Source organism: Hypanus sabinus, chromosome 8, assembly GCF_030144855.1.
Source record: "Hypanus sabinus isolate sHypSab1 chromosome 8, sHypSab1.hap1, whole genome shotgun sequence".
NCBI classification, from domain to species: domain Eukaryota; kingdom Metazoa; phylum Chordata; class Chondrichthyes; order Myliobatiformes; family Dasyatidae; genus Hypanus; species Hypanus sabinus.
The window spans coordinates 79,268,511-79,285,863 of NC_082713.1; the positions used below are offsets into that span (position 1 = coordinate 79,268,511).

Sequence of the window (17,353 nt, forward strand, 5' to 3'; positions counted from 1 at the left end):
ATTTGTCGCCCATCCCCGGAGGAGTTCAGTGGGAGGAAGGGGAAAAGAATTGTTGATATTTCAGCTTGAGACCCTGTATCTAGAAACATGGGTTCAAGAATGTTTACTGCCATTTTCAGTCCACAAGTGTTACTCCAGATCTGATGCAGCAAAAAAAAACACAGAATGGATAAAGAACACAATCATAATAAAAAAACAATTAAATGTAAATATAAGATAGCTTGTATTCATACATAGATCACTTGTATATTCATAAAGTGATGCAATGCTGCATATAAGGTGACTAACAGGAAATAATAAAGTAGTGGTGGAGTTAGGTGTTGATCAGTCTTACTGCTTGGGGAAGTAATGTTTGTGAGTCTGGGGGTCCTGATGTGGATGCTACGCAGCCTCCTCTCTGATGGGAGTGGAAAAAGCACTCCCTGCGCAGGATGCTTGCAACCTTCATGATATTACTGTCCCTTTTCCTGCATGTTTCTGTATATATGTCTTTGGTGGATAAACTGGTGCCGGTGATGCATTGGGCAGCTTTGATTACCAGTTGCAGAGCCTTCCCGTCCAGCACGGTGCAGATTCCATACCAAGCAGTGGTGTGGCTTGTTGGGATGCTTTCTACTGCACATCTGTAGAATGACAGAATTATGGATGTGCAAAATCAAGCTCTCTTCAGCCTCCACAGAAAGTAGAGGCATTGGTGAGCTGTTGTGCCTGTGAGGACCATGAGGGATTCTGTGAGGTGTGCACCCATAGGAGTTTGAAACTGTTCAGTTTCCACTCTGTGCTACTAATGTAAAGAGGGTGGGAGTGATGCAAGTATTCCTGAAGGCAATAACCATTTCATTTGTCTTGTTGACATTAAGAAGAGGTATTTGCCTGACGTCGAGTCTCGAACCATTCAAAATCCTCTCTCTAGGCTGCATTACTTTCGTTATTAATGAGCCTCACCACTCTCATGTCATTTGGCAAACTTGACAAGGTAGGTAATTGTTTGGGTGTTTGACAGACAGACAGACATACTTTTTTGGCCATGTTGTCAAGTGTGTGAGCAGCATGTACAGTCGGCCCTCCTTATCAGCGGGGAATTAGTTCCAGGACCCCCCCCCCCGTGGATACCAAAATTTGCGGATGGTCAAGTCCCTTATTTAACATGAATCAGTGCGGTGGTCTTTAGGACCCAGCGGAACCCTGGACTTTATTTAACCTGGCTCAGTGCGGTGGACATTAGGATCTGGTGGCGCAGCTCTGAATCCACAGTGCTTCTGTTCACGAAAATAATCACAACTGCAATTGAAAATAAAGTGGAAATAATAAAGCGATCGGAAACAGGTGAAATGCCATCGGTCATTGGAAGAGCATTAGGCTACAGTCGGTCAACGATCGGAACAATTTTAATGGAGAATGTGAAAGGCCTCCCAATGAAAGCTATAATTATTACTAAGCAACGCAATGGTTAAATTATTAAAATATGTATGTTTCTGAAGTGTTTTATATGCATAGAAAGGTAAAATATGTACTATATACTAAGAAAAACTTTTGACTAACTGATGCTAAATAATACCGGATGCACCTGTTCCGACTTCAAATCCGACTTAAAGACGGACTCAGGAATGGAACTCATTCGTAACCCGGGGACTGCCTATACTTTTAAGTCATTTCTAGATTACTTATAATACCTAATACAATGTAAATGCTATGTAAATAGTTGTTATACTGTATTGTATAGGAAATAATGACAAGAAAAAAGTCTGTACATGCTCAAGCAACGACTGCTGGAGAGAGAACTTCCGGGTCGTCCCGATCCATGGTTGGTTGAATCCGCGCATTCGGAATCTGCGAATAAGGAGGCCCGACTGAACAGCAATGGGCGCAGCCCTCAGCCCTGGTGGCATCCGTATTGAGGATGATTGTGAAGGAGGAGTGCTAGTGCATCCTGACTGTCTGGGTCTGTTAGTTAGGGAGTCCAACACCCATTTGCACAGAGGTGTACTTAGACAAAGGAGTAGGAGTTGTGTTTACCAATGTCCTTGGAACAATAATGAATGACAAACTGAAATCCAAAAACAAAATGGGGTCCCACCGATTTCCCTCCTGGCACTTATCCTTGTAAGCAGAACAAGTGCTGCACCTGCCCTTACACTTCGTCCCTCACCACTATTCAGGGCCCCAGACAGTCCTTCCAGGTGAGGCGACACTTCACCTGTGAGTCGGCTGGTGTGGTATACTGCGTCCGGTGCTCCCGGTGTGGCCTTTTATATATTGGTGAGACCCAACGCAGACTGGGAGACCGTTTCACTGAACACCTACGCTCGGTCTGCCAGAGAAAGCAGGATCTCCCACACATTTTAATTCTACGTCCCATTCCCATTCTGATATGTCTATCCATGTCCTCCTGTACTGTCAAAATGAATCCAAACTCAGGTTGGAGGAACAACATCTTATATACCAGCTGGGTAGCCTCCAACCTGATGGTATGAACATTGACTTCCCTAACTTCCGTTAATGCCCTTCCTCCCCTTCTTACCCCATCCCTGACATATTTAGTTGTTTGTCTGTTCTCCATCTCCCTCTGGTGCTCCCCCCCCCCACCCCTTTCTCTCTCCTGAGGCCTCCTGTCCCATGATCCTTTCCCTTCTCCAGCTCTGTATCCCTTTCGCCAATCACCTTTCCAGCTCTTAGCTTCATCCCACCCCCTCCGGTCTTCTCCTGTCACTTGGCATTTCCCCCTCCCCCCACTACTTTCAAATCTCTTACTATCTTTCCTTTCGGTTGGTCCTGATGAAGGGTCTCGGCACGAAACGTCGACAGCGCTTCTCCCTATAGATGCTGCCTGGCCTGCTGTGTTCCACCAGCATTTTGTGTGTTGTTGTTTGAATTTCCAGCATCTGCAGATTTCCTCATGCTTGATCCAAAAACATATTTTTGTTTTTGTTTTCCAGGTGTGTCAATAGGCCAGGTGCTATTGCAATTGTTGTAGAGTGATCCTGTTAGTAAGCATATTGATAGGTGTCTAGTGTGGCAGAAATGGAGTTTTTGCTATTCTAAGTATTTCTTGATGATTGGCGTCACTCATCATTTAGTTCTGAGAGTGTAGATCTTTGGTATGGGGATGCTGGTGGCTGATTTGTAGTCTGGATGAGTGAAGTGTTGAAGATGTCTGGATGATTCAAGTATCAGTATCAGCTTTATTGTCTCCGGCATGTGACGTGAGATTTGTTAACTTAGCAGCAGCAGTTCAATGCAATACATAATCTAGCAGAGAGAGAAACTAATATAAATAAAATAAAACATAATAAACAAGTAAATCAATTACATATGTTGAATACTTTTTTAAAATGTGCAAAAACAGTAATACTGTATATTTATAAAAGTTAAGGTACTGTCCAAAGCTTCGATGAAAGAGGGGAAGAAGCTGTTCCTGAATCGCTGTGTGTGTGCCTTCAGGCTTCTGTACCTCCTACCTGATGATAACAGTGAGAAAAGGGCATGCCCGGGGGTGCTAGAGGTCCTTAATAATGGACGCTGCCTTTCTGAGACACCGCTCCTTGAAGATGTCCTGGGTACTTTGTAGGCTAGTGCCCAAGATAGTGCTGACTAGATTTACAACATTCTGCAGCTTCTTTCCTTTATCATATCCCTTCTTTATCAGATTCTAGCATTGCAATCCTTTGTTTCCCTGCTTATCATCCTCCAGTCTCTGACCCCACCTTCACCCTCTCCCACTGAGGGTAGATGGAACCAGATGGGGAGTAGGGTGAATGGTTTTGGAGGACACAGGCAATCATTGCAGTGTAGGAAAGCGGGGAGGGGTTCACATAGTGGTCCATAAAATCTTGTGGGGCATAGGTCTGGTGAATGCACACTCTTTTTTCTCAGGGTTGGGGAATCAAGATCTAGAGGGCATAGGTTTAAGGTGAGAGATTTAATAGGGGCCTGAGGGGTAACATTTTTCACGCTAGATATGGTCCATTCATGAAAGGAAGTGAGGCGAGTATATTCACAACATTTGAAAAGAATTTGGGCAGATTCACGTGTTGGAAAGATGTGGGTAAATGAGATTACCTTCAATGGGAACCTTGGCCAGCAACTAGGCCAAAGGACCTGTTTCCATGCTTGATGATGGGTGGAGTAGAGGAAAAAAGGCAGCTGGTGGGAGGGATGAGGGGTGAAGGTGGGGTCAGAATCTGATAAAGAAGAGATGTGATAAAGGGAAATCATGAAGTGAAGGGCAGATGGAACCAGACGGGGGGAGTGGATGTGCTGTCGGTAGTAAGGGGGGGGGAGGAAAAGGGGAGGAAATGCAAGTAGTGGATGGGAAGGAGGGGTAGGATGCAGGGTCTGCGGTATAGAGAGAAACTCTATAACGGAGGTAAGGGCTATGTGAAATTTGAAAAATCATTGTTAAGGATTTTGCTGCTTGTTAGTTGTCATTATTTACAACAGTAAGTACCCCGCTTACTCAATGGGATACTCAGCCTAGTCTTGTGATCTCTGTCTCAGGAAGGATATGAGCTGCACTGCAGAGGAGATGCACAGGATGTTGCCTGAATTTGGCCATTTCAGTTTCGCATGGAGACTGGATTGCCTGGTTTGTTTGCCCTGGACACTGGAATGTGATGTGATAGGAAATAATGAGGGCCATCGTGAGATAGTGGGAACCAGTTTCCCATGGTGGAGGTATCTGAGGTTTCGCAGCCAAGCATAAAGGGAAAGGTAGAAAGTTTTGAGAGGATCTGAGGAGACTTTGTTTTAACCCAGAAGGTTTTTGGAATCTGGAATGCACTGCCTGAGAGCAGTAGTGGAGGCAGGGACTCTCCCTATTAAAAAAAATTTTCCAGACAAGCACAAATCACCAACTCATAGAAAGTCACGAACAAATGACATAAATAGGATCATTGTAGTTGGGGACTTGTTGGTCGGCATGCAAATACATGTAGCTAGGTTAGTGCAGATGGTTGGCATGGAGTCATGCTGTGCGACTCTAATTCCATGACACATGTACATAGATGCAGTGAATAGCTATAGTGTGACAGTTACAGAGAAAGTCCCCTGCATGAAGACAAGTATAAGAGCCATGATGGTGTACATTATGAGGGCAAGAATCATTACTTGCTTACAAGAGATTCATTCAAGATACTTATAACAGTGGGGTAGAAGTTGTCCTCAAGTCTGAAGGTGCACATTTTCAATTTTTTGTATCCTCTGCCTGATGGAATGGGGGAGAAGAGGAAATGTCTGGGCTGGGAGGGATGTTCGATGAAGTTGGCTGCTTTTCTGAGGCAGTGAGGAAAGTAGATGGAGTTATTTTATTTCAAATCATGCCACAGATCTTACAGCAATTAAAAATGATAAAGGTGCAATGAGTATCCCAACATGTGAGTATATTTCATTTCAGAATTGCTACTAAAAGTGAAAGGCTTCACTTTACTCTGGTTTTAAACAATTATTCTCTACGAATATATATTCAACTCAAATTTTAGCATTAAAGAAGTAGTTTCTAAATACCACAATTCAGATAAGTCTGGTTGAAAGAGGTGCGTCAAAATCCATCAGACAGTGCTGCATCTTCTATTGATTGTGGGGTGAGGTGTCTGTCAGAACTCATATTTATTCACCTTTGGAGTGAGCTGGTTAGTTACAGATCGAATAGGAACAGTCCACAAATATCTGTTAACATGTAAACCAAAAATTGAGAAACGTTATTCACACACAAATTGGAGTAAATGTGACTTCATCTGTGGCATGTTACTGTACGGAACAGTACCTGTAAGTTAATTAAAAAGGAATTAAAGTGGAAAACCATATCAGTGGAGTGTCCCTGTGGAAGAGTGGAATTTTAAAAGTGATGGAGCATGGAATTGGATTGGATGTAGGTTAGAGTTCTCATAGAAAAATACAGTCATGCACTTGATTAGGCAAATGTTGACATGTAGGTACAACAAGCCCCTGACTGTCAAGGGAGATGCATGTTAAAAACAGCAAATCCGGAAAACCACAAGTACCGTTTTAGCTGCCTAGGTAGTATATGGTGCCCTGTTTCTCCATTGCTCACGGCTTTAGCATGAGTCACTAGTTATTTTCTGCAGTGGTAAGAAAACTCCAAAATTCATCAGTCTTCTGCCCCAACACTCAACCAGTGAGGAGACAACAAGTCTGAAGCAAACCACAACATTTAAGTCATTCATCAAAACCTCAAAATTAATGGAAGATATTTTTTTTTTCATTTTCAGTGGTATATTTAACTTCATAGGAAAGAGAAAATGAAGTAACTGAGAAATGATAGCTGAAACTTTCGAAATTCAACTTGAAAGCTGGCAAGAATTTCTGTCAGTTTACACACTCATATTGACACGTTAAAATTTCTAAGAAGTTGTTTTATCCTCGAAGCAACATACCAAGAATTTTCGAACCTACAGGCGACACGGTGGCCTAGTGGTTAGCACAGCGTTTTACAGTTCCAGCAACCAGGCTCAATTCCTGCAGTTTCCTCCCACATTCCAAAGATGTACAGGTTGGTAAGTTAAGTGGTCATTGTAAATTGTCGCAAGTTAGGCTAGGGTTAATTTGGGGATTGCTGGCCGTTCTGGCCTGAAGGGCCAGAAGGGCCTTTTCCTCTTCGTATCTCAGTAAACTAATAAAATAAAATAAAGATACCAAATTAAGGATTCCCTATGCAATGAATTATGTTATTGTACGTTAAAAATGTGAAACAAATGATGATAATGGGGAATAGTTTGTGTAACCAATAAATGGAAACAGATGCATTGTATTTGGAAAAATAATAATTCTGAATTTAGTTTCTTCATTGTGCTTTTTCCTATCCTGTTCTTCGTAAAATCCTTGTCTTAAAATCTGTGTATGGAACCAATGATTCTGCTTTAATGGTCTTGTATATTCTCCATAGTGCAGTAACTAATTAAATAATCCACAAAAAGAAAACAGCTGTGAAAATAATCTAGAAATCAGAGGCAGGTTTATTTTAACAAGGAAAGTAATCAGTGACTGAATTACACACACAAATTGCTGCAGGTACTCAGCAGGCCAGGCAGCATTTACAGAAAAGAGTATTGTCGATGTTTTGGGCCAAGCCCCTTTGGCAGGACTGGAGAAAAACAGCTGAGGAGTAGATTTGAAAAGTGGGGGGAGGGGAGAGAGAGAAATGCCAGGTGAGAGGTGAAATTTGGAGGGGGGGGGGAATGAAGCAAAGAGATGGGCAGTTAGTGAAAAAGACAGAAGGCCAGGGTAGAAAGGAAAAAGGGAGAGGAGAGGAGCACCAGAGAAAAATGATGGGCAGGCAAGGAGAGAGGGATGGGAAATGGTGAACTGGGGGAGACGCATTACTGGGAGATTGAGAATCAATGAATTACACCACTGGAAGTGATGGTTGAGTCTGATACGTTAGGAACATTTAAGAAAAAAACACAGGCTCATGGGAAAAAGAAAAATGTAGGGTTATGGGCTGTGTAGGAGAGAAGGGTTATATCGATCATGAAGAGAGTTTATATAGATTCCATAACCGGCCCATACTGATCTCTTCTATGCTGTTCTGTCTATCTTTTTACATTTGTGCATTGCAAGGAAGATAGCAATTGCTTTTTCCCCAGTTTGTTTCACTGTATTACTCTGCTCATGACTCTATTTTTGAACTTTTATTCTTCCCTCCCTCCCCCTCTCCCCCACAAGGTGCATTTATGTCTCAAGTTTGGAAAGTAAACAGTATAACGCTACTGGCACTTCAGATATGATGTGGTGGTGGCAGGGAGTATAGCAGTCTTACAGCGTGAGAGAAGCAGTTGTTGCCCATCCTAAAAGTCTTTCTGTTAGTGCCATGGTACTTCCTGCCTGATGGTTGGGGCTTAAAGAGATTGTAAGTTGGATGGCAGGGGTCATTTTCAATGCTAAGGTCCCTGTGTACTCAGCCCTCCTGATAAATATCTTGGATGAGTTGGAGAGAGACCTTGATGATCCTCTCAGCAGTCCTTGCAATCCTTTATAGGGCATTGAAGTTCTTGGACGAGACGGCGATGCAGTTGCTCAGAACACTCTTAATGATACTCATGTAAACATTAGACTGGTTGGGGGGAGTGGACCAGGTGAGATCGTTTGTTATGTGCACTCCCAGAAACTTGGTGCTCTTAACTCTCTCCACAGAGGAGCTATTTATGTGCAGTGAGGACTGGTCTGCCTGTACCTTCCACAATCATCTCTTTCATCTTGTCCACAGTGAAACTCGTGTTGTACATGCAGCTTTCTACCAGCTGCCCTACCTCTTCTGTGTACGCCTTCTCATCCTCATTGTTGATGAGGTCAGCCATTGTTGTGTCATCAGCGAACTTGATGATTTGGTTTGTACTGGATCTAGCAGTACAATCCTATGTCAGCACCGTCTGGGCACGCAAACCCGGTGCTCAGAATGATGGAGCTCGAGATGCTGCTGTCAATATGGACTGACCATGGTCTTTATGTCAAGAAGTCCAAGGTCCATTTACAGAGAGGTATTGAAAGCTAATGAGGACAGCTTACCCACCAGCTTCTGAGGGATGATTGTATTAAATACTGAGCTGAAGTCAATAAACAGCATCCTGGCATGTGAGGCACTGTTTTCCAAGTGAGGCAGGGTGGAGTGGAGTGCAGAGGCTAAGGTATCATCAGTGGATTAATATGAGCATTAAGCGTACTCGAAAAGTAGCAGCAAGATGGGATTTCATGTAATCCATAACCAGCTGCTCAAAGCTTTTCATTTATTTCTGAGGTCAGTCCCACTGGGCAGTAGTTGTAGAAGCGGGTTACCGTTGTCTTCTTGGGCGCTAGATAATGGTGGCTGCCTTGAAGTCAGCAAGAACAATTGACTATTCCAGAGAAATGTTGAAGATATCTCTTGGAACCTCTTTTAACTGGGCTGCACCAGTCCCTTAGCTCTAGACTAGATATGTATTCAGGCCCTGCAGCTTTACATGATTTAACCCTGGCTAGGGCCTTTCTCACCAGCATGTCGTGCTGTGCATCAAATCGTGCATAAAAGGCAGTCGGCCTATCAGGAAGAAAGTCCTCACTGTTGTTGACACGTAGGGTGGATTTGTAGTTCGTTACGAGCTGAAGACCCTGCCACACACGCCTCGCGTCTTTCTGGTGTTACAGTGATCTGATAACTAAGTGATAATGGAAACTATCGGAATAGATGAAGAGCAGACAAGAATGCAGTAGATGATGTTGGAGGATGTCCTTACCTCACCTGGAAGGGCTGTTTATGTCTATGGGTGGATGTGAGGGAGAGGGCATAGGGACAAGAGTTGCAGCACCTAAGGTTGCAGGAGATGCCTTCAAGGATCAGGGAGGGGTGGACAGTGAGGGGTGAGCAAAGGGGGGGGTGGAGGTAACAGGAAGAGGGGTCCTGCAGAAAGATGAAAGAGTTGGGGAGGAATAGCTGGAAATGGGATCTTGTTGCAGCTGGCTGAAATGACAAAGGAATTCCACCACCTTTGAGAGGTGTTTAATTAGCCAGTGGGTATTATTTTGGGTTCCATTTACAGTGTGGTGGGTGAGTTTCCGCACATCTTGTTCATCTGCTCAGTACCAAACAGAAGTTAAAACTTGGAGACACAGCTCAGTTGAATGCAAAAGTGTTGTACTTCAGTGTGCTGGTTATTGCTGTAAGCTCACTTCCCTTGAGGTAGTCGGCAGTGTCGTACCCTGGTGAGATAGGGACAGGCCTGTGCTAGTATGTGAAGTCAGCTCCATTAGACTGGGTGGATGAGGTTGACAGTGAGATCCAATGGCCGAGAAGGTGGTTCTGCAATGCTCTGTGGACAGCGACGGACGTGACAAGGGCACGGTCATCCACTGCAACCAAGGAAGGCCCCAGTTTGTGACGCTTTTTCATGCCACTGGACCTGGATTACCGAGGTTGAGAGAGTAGAACAGCCCCAGTGCAACAGATTTTCCATTTTCCACTTTTGACAGCTCCCCAGTACAGGCTTACTGTCTTTGTCAGACACAATGGACAACGACCAGCACTTCCTTTACCAGTCAGACTTCTATCATTAAAATTGAGGCACTTTTGCCTTCCTATGTCCATGTTTGCTCTGCTTAACACACTGGCTTAGTTTCTCTTCAATATTTGACTGAACCTTGCCCACAGTTCTATATCTATCCTGGGTCCCATTGCTCCTCAACAACATGAACAAACTCACTACAAGGATGTTGGACCCACCTGGCTTGCACAGGCCCCATTTATCCGAGAAAAATCCCCAATGATCCAAAATCTAAAGCTCTCTCTCCTGCATCATCCCTTTAACCACAACTGACCTAGCTTCCCATTCCCAAACGCAAGAACAGGTAGTTTCAAAGGTACATTTAATGTAAAAACATTTAAACTCCTCCCTCCCACACTGCATAAGCTGCAGCAAAGCAACAACCCCCCCCCCACCACCAGCAAAAAAGCAACAACCCCCCCCACCACCAGCAAAAAAGCAACAACCCCCCACCACCACCAGCAAAAAAGCAACAACCCCCCCCACCACCAGCAAAAAAGCAACAACCCCCCCCACCACCAGCAAAAAAGCAACAACCCCCCCCACCACCAGCAAAAAAGCAACAGCACCCCCCCACCACCAGCAAAAAAGCAACAACCCCCCCCACCACCAGCAAAAAAGCAACAACCCCCCCCCACCACCAGCAAAAAAGCAACAGCACCCCCCCCCACCACCAGCAAAAAAGCAACAGCACCCCCCCCACCACCAGCAAAAAAGCAACAACCCCCCCCCACCACCAGCAAAAAAGCAACAGCACCCCCCCCACCACCAGCAAAAAAGCAACAACCCCCCCCCACCACCACCAGCAAAAAAGCAACAGCACCCCCCCCCCACCACCAGCAAAAAAGCAACAGCACCCCCCCCCACCACCAGCAAAAAAGCAACAACCCCCCCCCCACCACCAGCAAAAAAGCAACAGCACCCCCCCCCACCACCAGCAAAAAAGCAACAACCCCCCCCCCCCCACCAGCAAAAAAGCAACAGCCCCCCCCACTGAGCACTCAAGCGTGCAGCAAAGTATCAATAAAGACACAGGCTTGCAGTACCACAAAGACTACTCATTCACCTGATAATTCAACATACCATAGGCTCTCTCTCTCTCCCCTTGATAAGAAAAAAAGAGGCGTCCCTGTTTCACAGCGAGAAGGGAGACATAACAAACAACTTGCTGTTTAGAAGTCTGTTGTATTGCTTGTTCTAAGCTCTGTGCCCAAAGAACTCGGGTCTCTGGGCACACAGCCAGCAGACAGCTTGGTGCTTTCGATCTTCCGTCTCCCACAACACACCAGTTTCCTCCAGCAGCACCGACTTTGAGTCCACCTGCCTCCAGAACTCTGAAGGCGTGCTAGTCTTCTAGGCCGCATCATTGGCATATTGAATGCTACCCAAAGATTACAACTTTGCTCTTTAATCTTCTTTCTACCTCATAAATTCATAATGCAGGACCTCATTCCTTTGGTTGGCACCAACTTGTAACACATGCACTAGCTGTTCACCCTCCTACTTCTTTGTAGCCACAGAGTCCTCGGTTTGTTCTCCTTATGACAGAATCCACAATCACTATCGTTCTGTTAGTCTTTTGCCTCCGCAGATGAGCCGTGGAGATGAGTGTGGATCTACACGCTTGCCTGCCTTCCCAAGTGATCGGCCCACACAAAAGTTTCAAAAAATGGTGTACCAGATGGAGAAAGATCTGTCTTGGATCACCTGCCTATGCTTAATGCTCTTCCTGGTCCTCATCTGTAGCTTGTCCACCTGTCCAGCCATTGCTTGCAATGGAACTTGCTCTAAGTACGTTCTCCATGAAGATCTCAGCATCACCATTGTTCCATAGTGAATTATTCTTCAGGTCCAGCTGAGCAATGCAGAAGCTGTAGCTGGAAACACTTTGTGCACATGTGGCCACCAGGGACACTGGATGTCTTCCTGATTCCCCTCATGTCATAGGAGGAATATTCCATGCTCTGGTGTCTTCCACTGTAACTTTAGACTTGTTTATTCCCCTTTAGTTTAGTGTTACTCTGGGACCTCCTCCTAATTTAAGCACTACCTACTGCAAACTGCAACCCACCTGCAAACATCAGGTGGGTTCAGCAGAGAAGCCCACCTGATTGACAACTAGTAGTCAGCTGTTGCTAACACTGGACACACCAGAAGTTGGCAGATTGGGTGCGATGCAGAGAAGATGGTGGTGGAGCCAGGAACTGGGAAGGGCAAAGACAAGATGAGGGGCTGTGGTTGGGATAGAGGATTGTTTTGGGATTTCTCTATGTGCGAATACAATTGCACGTGTCTACAGCAGGTACAGTTCCACCCATATGTATTTGTATAATTGCATGTGCGGGCATGTATAATCACGTGTCTGTGTGAACATCTGTGCATGCTTCTGTCCAGGGGTTATATGCTGAGCCCTTTGCTGTGCACTCTCTCACATGTGACTGCACAGCCAAACACCCACATCATCACATTATAAAGTTACCTGATCACATAACCGTGTGGGGCTCATCACCAACAATGATGAGACAGAGAGGAAGTGGAAGAGCTCGGGGCCTGGTGCCATGCAAATAATCTCTTCCTTAATTTCAACAAGATAAGTGCGATGATTATCAATTTCAGGAAAACTCACACCCCTCTTTATAATGGCAGCACAGCAGTGAAAACTATCACCAGTTTCAGATTCCTGGAAGTGCCAGACTTGCACAACCTCTCATGGTCCGAGGACACATTCCACACCATCAGGGAAGTTCAGCAGCGCGCCTGCTCTCTGAGGAGGCTGAAGCGAGCTGGAGTATTCACATCTATACAGCAGTTCAATAGAGAGCATCCAGACAAGCTACATGTACGGAAGCAACACTGCAGCAAACAGGAAGGCTCCACAATGGGTTGTCAAAACTACCCAACATATAATTGGCATAGCCTACCTACCATCAAGGACATGTAGACAGAGAGGTGCCAGAACAAAGCCAGTACTATCATGAAGGATCACACCCACGCTGCTCATGAGCTGTTTGTTCCATTCTCATCAGGGAGGAGGCAACGTTGCATCCATGCCAGGATGACCAGACTCAGAAACAGTTAATTTCCCTAAGCTGTAAGGCTGATTATCATCTCCACCCACTAACCCACCCTTCCACATCCCCAGCCACCACTACTTTATCATTTTCTGTCAGTCACCTTTTGTACAGACTCTCTTGTGCTGAGTGTCACTTTATGGGCATACAAACAATCTGTGTAATAAGCTATCTTGGGTGTTTATATTTATTGTTTTTTAATTACTATTGTTGTGCTTTGTGTCTTTTGTGCTACTGGAGTAACAATTATTTTGTTCTCCTTTACTTTATTGTCACTAAACAATTGATACTAGAGTGTACAATCATCACAGTGATATTTATTTCTGTGCTTCGCGCTCCCTGAAGTACAAATCGAAGTAAATATAATTTTAAAATAAATTATTATATTTTTATAATTAAATTTAATAATTTAAAATTAATTTAAATTTAATAATTAGGAAATAGAAAAGGGGGAAAGTAAGGTAGTGCAAGTGAGTTCTGGATATTTGGAAGGTATGGCTCAGATCCGAGTCAGGATCTGTTCAGCAGTCTTATCACAGTTGGAAAGAAGCTGTTCCCAAATCTGGCTATACGTATCTTCATGCTCTTGAACCTTCTCCTGGAGGGAAGTGAGACAAAAAGTGTCCCACAAGGACTTATCCTTGATTATCCTGGCAGCACTGCTCCAACAGCGTGTGGTGTAAAGTGAGTCCGAGGATGGAAGATTGGTTTGTGTGATGTGCCGGGCTATGTTCACGGTCTTCTGCAGCTTCTTCCGGTCTTGGACAAGACAAGTTCCATACCAGGTTGTGATGCAGCCTAGAAGAATACTTTCTACGGTGCATCTATAAAAATTAGTAAGGGTTTTTGGGGACAGGCCAAATTTCTTCAGCTTTCTCAGGAAGTAAAGGCGCTGGTGGGCCTTCTTGGCAGTGGACTCTGCTTGGTTAGACCAAGTCAGGTCATTTGTGATATTCACCCCGAGGAACTTAAAGCTTTTGACCTGTTCCACCTGTGCACCACCAATGTAGATGGGGTTGTGTGGTCCGCGACTCCTTCTGAAGTCAACAACCAATTCCTTTGACTTGCTGACGTTGAGGGATAGGTTATTGTCTTCGCACCATGCCACCAGGTTCTTAATTTCCTCTCTGTACTCAGCTCATCATTGTCCAAGATACGGCCTACAATTGTGGTGTCATCAGCAAACTTGTATATTGAGTTCGATGGAAACTTGGCTACACAATCACGGGTGCACAGTGAGTACAGCAAGGGGCTGAGTACACAGCCTTGTGGGACACCGGTGCTCAGAGTGATTGTAGAGGAGAGCTTGTCCCCTATCTTTACAGCCTGGGTTGTGTCTGTGAGGAAGTTGAAGATCCAGCTGAAGATCTGAGTGCTAAGACCCAGGTTCCAGAGCTTAGGAATCAGTTTATTTGGAATGATGGTATTCAAGGCAGAGCTGTAGTTGACGAAAAGGAGCTTTACATATGCGTCTTTATTCTCCAGGTGTTCTAAGGAGGAATGTAATGCCAGAGAGATGGCATCTGTCGTTGACCTGTTGCTCCGGTAGGTGAATTGCAAAGCGTTGAGGTTGACCGGGAGGTTCTGGTTGATGTGTGCCATAACCAACCGCTCAAAGCACTTCACAGCAATTGATGTTAGAGCCACAGGTCGGTAGTCATTCAGGCATGCCACCTTGCTATTCTTCGGCACCGGGATTATCGTTGCCTTCTTAAAACACGAGAGGATCTTAGACTAAAGCAGGGAGCAGTTGAAGATGTCAGCAAACACTCCAGCTAGCTCGCTTGCACAGGCCCGGAGAACCCGTCCCTGGATGCCATCTCGGCCTGTCGCCTTCTTTGGATTTATCTTCAGGAAGGCTCTTCTAACGTCTTCCTTGGTGATGATGAATCTCGATGCCCCCAGGTCCAGTTCATCCAGAGGGGGCAGGATGCTCCTCTTCTGTTCGAATCTTCCATAGAATACGTTAAGTTCATCAGGAAGAGAAGTGCTACAGTTACTGATATTCCCAGCCTTTTCTTTGTGATCTCATTTTGACTCTGCCATAATCTACTGGCATCCCTCTGGTTAGCCTGGGCTTCCAACTTGGCTTGATATTGCCTCTTGGCGCCCTTAATGGCTTTCCGGAGTTCATGCCTGGATTCTGTGTAGCGACTGGTATCCCCGGACCTAAAAGCCGCAGCTCTAGCCTTCAAAAGGGACTGGACCTCATAATTCATCCAAGGATTCCGGATAGGGAATACCCGGATCGTCTTGCGAAACACACTGTGCATTTCCAGATAAAGTCCGTGACAACTGAGGCATACTCATCGAGGTTAGCTGCCGAGTCCTTGAATACTAACCAGTCCACCGATTCAGAGCAGTCACGTGGGACCTCATCCATTTCCTCTGTCCAACGCAACACCACTTTTGACACCGTGACCTCCCGCTTCAGTTTCTGTTTGTAAGTCAGGAGGAGAATGGCCTGATGGTCTGATTTTCAGAAGTGAGATCGTTGGACAGAAAGGTAGGCATCCTTGGCTGCTGTGTAGCGGTGGTCAAGTATATTCGGGCCTCTAGTGGAGCAGGAGACATGTTGGTATAACTTCGGCAGCACTTTTCTGAGGTTGGCCTGGTTAAAGTCCCCGGCTGTAATGAGCAAAGCCTCCGAATACCTGGTCTCAAGTTCACTGATGTTGGCGTACAGTGTATTCACAGCACACTCCACGTCTGCCTGGGGGGAAATGTAGACCACTGTCAGTATGACTGAGGTGAATTCCCGTGGCAGATAATAGGGACGACACTTCACCGACAGATGTTCCAGGTCCGGACTGCAGGAGCTTGTCAGTGCCACTGTGTCCGAGCACCACGCAGTGTTGATCAGTAGGCAGACTCCACCTCCCTTCGTCTTGCCGGAAGACGCCATGCAGTCCATCCAATGGATTGAAAATCCTTCTGGTCAGATGGCACAGTCGGGGGTAGCAAGTGAGAGCCAGGACTCTGTGAAACAGAATACGCAGCTTTCACAACAACAGCAACAGAATACACTTGTGTACACGAAATAATATTAAACAATCTTGAATTTCCCTTGTGTCTGTCAATATCTAAATGTCTTTATGTGCATGTATGTCCTTGAAAGCCTGTGTGTCTGTGTGCACGCGCGCTTGTGTTAGAGGGGACAGAATGCCTGATCAGAGCTGCTTTGTAATCTGGGTGAGGGTTCATTTGGATGATAATTTTCCTTGGTACGTATGAGTCATTATTTTTCTTTGTTAATACTTCCATTTGTTTGTTAATTTGTGAGTTTGACTCGAGCTGCAAATCAGGCTTTTCCCAAAACTTTCACTGAGAAAACAATGAAACTGTCAGGATAATGTTCATCCAGGAAAGCAGACAATTCAAGGCTGCAAAGCTTATTTTGTATATCAGACTGTTGGCGAGGCATACTGTCCAATGCTGACTGGTCAATTATAGAAAGGATGTTGATGCACCATCAATAACTCACTCTGAGACGTAAGGCGAGATATCAGCTTTTATTGACTGGTAGAAGGAACAACAGTGAGTGACCACCATACTACATCCTGGAGACTGAGAGGCCGGGCTCAGGCCTTGATCACCTTTATACAGGGGTCTGTGAGAGGAGCCACAGGAGCAGTCAGCAGGGGGCGTGTCCAGACAGGTATATATAGTTCACCACAGATGTGCAGACTGTAGAGCATAGATTCACCAGGATGAAGTCAGCATGAGAAAAGATCACAGGGTTAATAAGCCAAAGAGTATGTTAAATAGAGAAAAAAAACTAAAGGGAGAGGTTTACTTGCTTCTTAACAATTAGGGATCAGGAATTAACAATGCTGAGCCAATTAGATGGCTTCAAGGGAGAAAGAACCACATTTTCTCAAGTGGAAACGATAAATATGGTAAGCAAGTAGCGTCAGGGCTATGGGGAGGTTTACAGTTTAACTATAAGAAGCAAAACAGTGTTTACTCAAAGGGCAGTGGTGCTATAAACTTCCACAATTCCACCAATTAATTCCTCCTGATGTCAAACCTCATTTGTGTACAAAGCAGGATAAAGTTTCAAGATCCCAGCTTTTGTTTAATCTGAAGTGTGGTGAACATGCAGAGGACTCCCAATGACTTCTGGTGCCTCAGAAACCTGTTTCAGTACTAGGAAACATGAAGTTAGTCAGAAGGCCATTGGCCTATGTGGTGTCTGTTGGATCTTTGAAAGAGCTCTTGAGTCAGCTCCACCCCCTCTGTTTTCCCAATAGC

At 45.0% G+C, this 17,353-nt stretch overlaps 1 protein-coding gene across 2 annotated transcripts in view; it reads left to right on the forward strand.

Moving 5' to 3' along the window:
* The window catches only part of dock11 (dedicator of cytokinesis 11), a 307,563-nt gene that overhangs the window by 211,024 nt on the left and 79,186 nt on the right, over window positions 1-17,353 (forward strand). The window lies entirely within an intron of this gene.